This window comes from Aquila chrysaetos, chromosome 13 (genome assembly GCF_900496995.4).
Source record: "Aquila chrysaetos chrysaetos chromosome 13, bAquChr1.4, whole genome shotgun sequence".
Classification (NCBI taxonomy): Eukaryota; Metazoa; Chordata; class Aves; order Accipitriformes; family Accipitridae; genus Aquila; species Aquila chrysaetos.
This window is the reverse complement of record NC_044016.1, coordinates 21905861-21913029: the sequence shown is the minus strand read 5'-3', so window position 1 is coordinate 21913029 and position 7169 is coordinate 21905861. Positions and strand designations below refer to the sequence as shown.

Here is a 7169-nt window from a genome sequence, read left to right as displayed (position 1 = left end):
CATAGATAGCACCGGGTTGTGCAATCATTTTCTTTGAAAACGGGATTCAGCTCACGTTATTTCACCTAACTGGGCTGATGCTGAGTGAAGCAAAAGCTGTTTTGCTGACAGCCCTGGTCCCTAGCCAGTGACATCTACTCAGGATGTTGCCTCAGAGAACAGTTGTCTTATCCTGATGTCAGGCGCATCCTGGGGCCCAGCACAGCACTGCACATGGCAACTGGGAGACATATAAGCCAACCCCCCAAGAACTAATGGCATGCAGCTCCAGCTGTGGCATAAAGATATTTTGAAAGGGCAGGAGGGGCTTTTTGCCATCCAAGCTTCAGGGTTATGAGCATTAAACAGGTAAAGTGGTTTAAGCATTTAGTCCAAGGTAGAGAGGATGTTTTGAGGCTTTTGAAACTTTTGGGGGATAAATGAGAAAGGAAGATGGAAAGAAATGGCATGCTGTTATTTCTAAAGGGTAAGAGAAGTCTTATTCCAGCTCAGCCTGCTTCTCTTGTATTTGCAAACTGGTTGGCTCTGGACATGGGCTATCCAGATACAAATGTATTGCTGTAAGAGCTGTTTTATGGCTCGCTTTCAGGGAAAACAAACTGCTAGATACTTCATAGCAAGTTGTTTTGGAGCACGGACTGTGTATTTTCCTTTGCTAGGAAAGCAGCTTGCTCTTTTTCAGTGCTGCTGCCTCACATTGTAATGGTAAGAGAGCACTGCCCTGTGCAGGTTTCGAGCACTGCCCTGACAGTCTTGTGCTGCCCTGCAACATAATACAGATGGGTAAGATGTGAGTGGATAAGGTGGTACTCCACCCACAATGTACCTCTTGTGAAATGTCCAGGAAGGGGATGGAATAAACCTGCACTATATTTCTTGCTACCAGGATAGAGAGAATATATTAGATTCACTGATGACTTGCAAACTCACATCCCTTCCTCCGTCCATCGTCCTTTGGAAGAGCGAATATTGCCCCTTGGGGAGAAAAAGAATATATGTGGGAATACAGACAATATTGAAAAGCAACTTCTCTATCAAACTATAGATGTCAGAAACTAAGCTCTTTGACCTATAGCTTAGTTCCAGAAAAACCACTTCTTTTTAGATGAGCAGAAAATAAGCTGGAAATGATGAAACTGATCATATGTTTGAACTTTAATTTTGCTGATGGATGGCAGTCGTATGAGTAGCTGCCCCTACGGTTTTTGTTTTAAGTCATCTGGGCTTTTAGTATTGACCTTTCTGTGAATTGGTGACATCAGAAAACCTATTACCCAATTCAGATTTTGCCAATCTTCTTCAAAAGTAGTTTTATTTATGAATATCATATTTGTAAGAAAGGGGACATTTCTGGCATCTCAGGCATCTTAAGCTTTGGCTATGTTTTCTCCTACTGGTGTAAATGAAGTTTTCCCAGAACTGACACTACTGGAGTGTTGTCTCAAGCTGAAGCTGTTTGGACCAAAGTTCCCTCCTCCAAGATTTGCCCTAAGAACTTGGTTTCGAAATGCTGAGAGGAAAAAGGAATTTGGGAAATTATAATTAGCAAGGAGGAGGCTGATGAGCTTGGCCAAGGATGAGGAAGGCGCTCTCAAATTCTGTTCTTGAGAAACGCTGTTCGGGCTGCATTTCAGTTCCAGAGCTGAGAAGTACTCCCCCAGGAGACTGAGAGCTGGCGAATTCAGGAACCTCCTAACAGCCTATTTGTCCTTGTTTTGATCTTTTATTAGTTGGAGTATTGCCCAACCTTTTTTTGGATGTGAAGGTGTGGCTCTAGGCAGATGGCCACCAAGGTGTGTGGGCATCTGTAGAGTCCAGAGGCAGAAGGAATTTAAGAAAACTCCCCTGCTTTGAGCAACCCAGTGTGCTCTCATGAAATTGCTCACTGACCTGTACTCAATATGCTCTACTTATGGTCCTGACAAAACTGAAATACTATCTTGTGTAAACTGTGATTCAAAAGAGTTATCAAATTTCAATTTATCCAAAACGATTTGTTGAATTCTGTTATTTTAAAAAAAAATCTCACATTTTTGGAGTGTAGAGCCAGACATTAATATACCTCTGAGATGGAAGCTTTACAATTGTACGTATTGTTTGTGGTTTACACATCAGATAATAATCTAGCATAAGTATGAAAATATTTAACTGGCATCCAGTTGTAGATTTGATTGGAGAATCCTTTGGTTGGGGTTTATAGCCTGCACAGTTGAGTGGGCAGGATTTCCTGAAGGGATCGGGCCCCGGGTAATTTGTGCAGGTGAGACTGGGATGAACACGAGTTACTTGTGGGAAAGAGGGTAGGAGGAGGAAATGGTGCAAGGAGGTCCAGAGTCACCTGTGGGGAAGTGGTGCTTGAGGATGGGGAGGTTCCCTACCTCAGACCCTAAATGCTGGAGAAGAGGCACAGGTGTTGCTTTGGTGCAGATACATTTCACTCCCCTCTGGTACCCTGGAATGGGGAACCACAAATGGCTGGCTGCTCCCCAGCTTTTCAGCCTAAGGAAGTTATAACTCCCAAATCTCCCCCTTTCATTGTAGTGGGGCTTTTGAGTCTCACCAAGGAGATCTGAGAGGAGGCTGGGTCAGCACTTGTTGGCACCATGCCTGTGCGGCAATAATCCCACACTTCCTGAAGGAGGCAGGAAGGGTTTCTCCTGCCTTTGAAGAATAAGGCGGCTTATGGGTTTCTGCTGCAGCTTCTTCCTTCTACAGGAGCACTGGTGAGTGACTGGCCAGAGAAAAGACATAATTTGTGACAAGGTGTATCCGTGATCCCATCCCTGTGTCCCCAGCATTTAATCCAACTGTCAGATCTGTGGGCAGGAGGCAGTTCTTCCTTGATCAGATAGACACCACCGGTTGGGGTTTTCTACCTTCATCTTTGGTGCTGACAACTTCTGAATAGTCATGTGGGGCACTGGTGCAAACCACAGCCTGCCACTGCCAGGGCTTGGACAGGGCCTTGCGCTCTTCTCTCTTTCTGTGGCACGTTACGTTTGTGGTATTTGGCCTTTGCTACAGCTCTGAAGTGTGGTGTGAGGTGCTGGGAGGGACTTTGTGGCCCATAGCATACAGAATAGATGCTTTGTGGGTTCCTCTTGACTGAAGTCCCATTTGCTTGTCTTTGCAGAGGACTGCGCATGCTGACTGTCCAACTTCTCTTCTGTGTCCCTCTGTTACTGTACTCATTTGATGCATCATTGATGTGATTCTGATTTGATTGTTGCATAGGTTTATTTGTTGTTCAAGGCAATATTGCTAACGGCCACTTGTTTTGCAGGGGAGGGATAGGCATGCTTGAGTTTAGTTTTATTTTTGTTTGGTAGTTACCAAAATGATGAAATCTGAGACCAAGTCATACCTCCTTCAGCAAGCAACATGTGTCCAGCACCTGGGATGAACATCAAGTGATCAACCTCAAACAACAGAACAGCTTTTCTGAAATTAGTCTTTGGTTCTTACACCCATAGCCATGAATAACACCCACTCCCTATGCTCAGAGTGTAAAATATGAGCTCCAAGACAAATGATAATAAATGAGCCCAAATGAATTCTCCCCTCCAGGAAATGATTTAATACCTAAGGCTGCCCCATCAGATGCTTCTCCAGGGACTGTGATGTAAGTGTAAGGTGAAGTACTATCACAATAACTGTGTGTGTATATTCCTACCAGCTCTATTAGCTGGGGACATGTAAGTCAGGGTCAAGATGTCTGTACCCTTAGGCTGACATTACATGTAGTTCTGGCAGGAAAAAAGCTGTTTGAGTCTCTTATCTCTCTGTAGATATTAAAACAGTCCTGCTGATGGCTGAGGACCCGTTCTGTTATCTCCACTCACTTGTCACTGCCTCTGCTGCTTGCTCCAAAAGGATCAAAGATCCAGTGAGAGACAGGAAAATAGAGATGAAGAGTAAGGTAAGGGGAGCAACTCCTTATAACCTGCTGTAATTATTGACTATGGGAGAGTCAACCCAGAAGGACAGAGTGAATGATGGTACTGTGCATTCGTGAGCATTTTTCTCTCTTTCCAGGAGCTGAAGATCTTTGGACAATCTCCTGAGTGACAGAGGCAAGTGAAATTGCCAGTGGGTGGTGCATGGGCATCTCTAATGCTTGCAAATACAAGCCTAGTGCTGCCCTTGCCCGCTGCATGTATTCTATTTATACCACAGCAGAGGGAGCGTTGGCAAAGCATCTAGGAGGAGCAACCTTTTGTTATACCTAGAGCTGCTCCCTTCTCTATTAGTGCAACCGACACAAAAATAATCACAATAATAAGGATCGTGCGGTTAATTGATTCACTGTCTTGTGATCATGCTGCAGCCAACTCGGCCACAGCCTGGTTATTGCATCTTGTGTCCCTGTGATTTTCTCACAGGGAAGGAAGCACCTGAAATACCTCAGGACGTTTAGGATCCATTCACCTGGCTGCTTCTCTCAACAGTTCACTCCATTCTGGCCTTTTTTCCATGTCTGCTAGAAGGCTGGATCAAGACGTTGATTTTTCCTCGTGCTGTTCTCCAGGCTCAGCGCTGAGGGACTATATTTGAAATCAGAGAGTGTGCTGTGTGTTAAGAAATAGCTCTGGCACTAAAATGTTTAAAATTACTCTTTGTTTCCCTGACTTCTCTCCTAATTTAGATTATCCAAATCCAGATTCCCCCCAAGACTTGCCCACAAGATGGAATTCTAAGAAAATATTGTTTTGTTTCATTTGTTTTTTAATGTCCACATTTCTCACATTTCCTGTTCCAATTTCAAAGTGGGCCTGAGCTCCTCTGCTAACATTGCTCCAGCTGTTATTTTGGGGATCTGAGAGACGGGAGAAAAAATAAACGAAGTGCAGGGAATGCGTTTCTTGCATTTCCCCCTTGTCAGCCACAGGTTCTTTTAGGCGAGTTGGTAAAGAGTTACTGACATTCCTCTTTTCAGGTCAAATAGACGGATTAGACGAAGGGTATTACTAACATGGGTCAAGGTATTAAAAAATGGATGCCTAAATTTAGGCTCCTAATTTTGTATTTTGAGCCCCTAAATAAGGGCTTGATCTTATGCCCTTTGAAGTCAATGCCAAAGCTTCCACTGAATTCAATCTGCAAGATGAAGTCCTAAATTATGGTCAGGTTCTTAAAAGTTCTCAGCGTCTCACAGCTCCAAATAAGTCATCACCCAGCCTCTTTGCAAATCACGCGTCTTCCCTTAAGTGCCTAAACATGGAGCTCGTGCTTTTAGGTATTCCATATTTAAAATCCTGCCTGTTGATGCCGTCTTTCTTTCTGCCTCAGGAGCCATTGACATGGGAAAGATAACAAGGCTAATAAAGAAGCGTAGCTGGGACATGCACTGATTTGCTTTTTTGGTGAGCACTGCTTAGCGCGAACACTGTAGATACTATAGCAATGTCAGTATTACGGTGTAATGTTAACATGGAAGGCACATGAATGTCCTTGCTGGTGCCAGAATTCAGGCAAGTACATGACCATTTGCACAAACTTCACATACACCGCTTTCCTGGTAACAGGATGTTGGCAGGTGGGAAGATCACAGGATCCAGATGAAATGTAAGACGAGATGAGCAATCCTGTAGTGGTAATTTTAGAAGTTGGGTTCTGTACATTATTTACAGTACCTTGTAACTTTAAGGGGATAAGGCTATTCCTTGCCACTTGTGGATTTAATCTTTTCTGTGCTATTCCTATATGGGACTTTCAGCAATGCAGCAGCCAGAGGGATTTCGTCCATCCAGAGGAGTGTTAAAATTGCAAGTTATTTTCAGTAGAGCTACCTTCATTCACAAAATGCTCACCTAGCGGGAGGGGAAAAGGCACCTAGGACCTTCTACCAAATAAAGAGAAAAAAGTACCGAGCGAGTTATCTGCTTGCTGCTGCCCTGAAGTGCAGAGGCCTGGTGTAAGGAGGGAGCTGCTCACAGTGAACTGTGACACAGTCGGAAGTGGTTCCTGCCTCTGGCAACTTTAATCTGGCTTTATCTTCAGTTGGTGAAATATCCCCTCTTTTTCCCAGGGGAAGCTTGAAGTCTCCCTATGTCTTGGAGGACATTTTGGGGAACTGCATTCTGAATATGGGAAACTCTGGTTATTTTGGATGGATATTTGTTTCTCCAGAACCACCCTGCAACAATTAGTAAAAAAAAAAATGGAGAAAGCAAAGAAAAAGGGATTCTTTTGCAATGTTTGAACAACACCCACCACTCCTCTGTAGAAACGTGATCCCTGAGGGGAAAGGGATTATATTCGCCTCCAGGCTTTTGACTAGGCTGGATTTCTCCCCTCACCCAGAAGGAAGGCCGTGGGCACCAGGGGTGTGGGGTGCGACCCTGCAGTGGGGGCAGTGGAGGGGCCGGACGGGAGCTGGAGTCATTCCTTGCTCAGACAGACCCGTCACTCATGTCCGAGCCCTCCTTGGGATCATTGTGACCCAGGCGACATCCCCACATACTGCACCAAGGGGTGCCACAAAATCTTTAAAAAATAAGCAAAAGGAAGAACAGGTCTAAGATCTACCGAAAGCAAAGACTGTTGCTGTTCTTTCGTGTGTTTCCCTCAGCCAGCAGGTGCCTCTATAGAGCCGGCGCTTTGCCTGTATCGGTAAGAGTCTGTGGCAGAGCACTGGAATACCTGCTTTCGAATGACAATATGGCCTTTTCTTTCTTCGGTGTCTTTTTCCCCTTCCCCTTCCTCCAGCCCATGGTGTGCCCCAGAAATCTGCCAGTCCGGACTTCCACTCCGTCCGCCACCCAAGGTCCTTGGAGGACAGTGGCAAGAGAGGGATTTATATATGTTGACACATGCGTGTTGTTACTATATATCCCGTATGAGGAAATTTTGCGTGTGACACGAGTGAAGGAGCTCAGTTGGGGAATGCCTGTGGTAACCCCAGTGAGACAAAGCTGCCTGTTTGCCCTTCAAATACCATCCCAGAAAGCAGGGTGGGGTTTGTCTGGCAAAATCTTCACCCCTTCAGTATGACACCCTTCCGCACACTGGGGCACCGCTCAGCCAGTGCTGGCAGGCCCCCTGAGCCAAGGATAAAGAGAAATAAAACCCAACTGAGGATGCCCCCCCCCCCCCCCTTTAGCACATAGGTGCTCAGAAATCACTGTATCTGAAAAGTGAAGGCCTTCGAGGGGACACTGATGATGACT

General features: G+C 45.2%; 1 long non-coding RNA gene across 1 annotated transcript; it reads left to right on the top strand.

Annotated features, from left to right (window-relative positions):
• Positions 1-360: 360 nt before the first annotated feature.
• Positions 361-4765, top strand: LOC121233747. Its single transcript, XR_005933828.1, has 4 exons — positions 361-466; positions 2542-2723; positions 3789-3919; positions 4036-4765. It is a non-coding gene; the product is annotated as an uncharacterized LOC121233747 (long non-coding RNA).
• The last annotated feature ends 2404 nt before the right edge of the window (positions 4766-7169 follow it).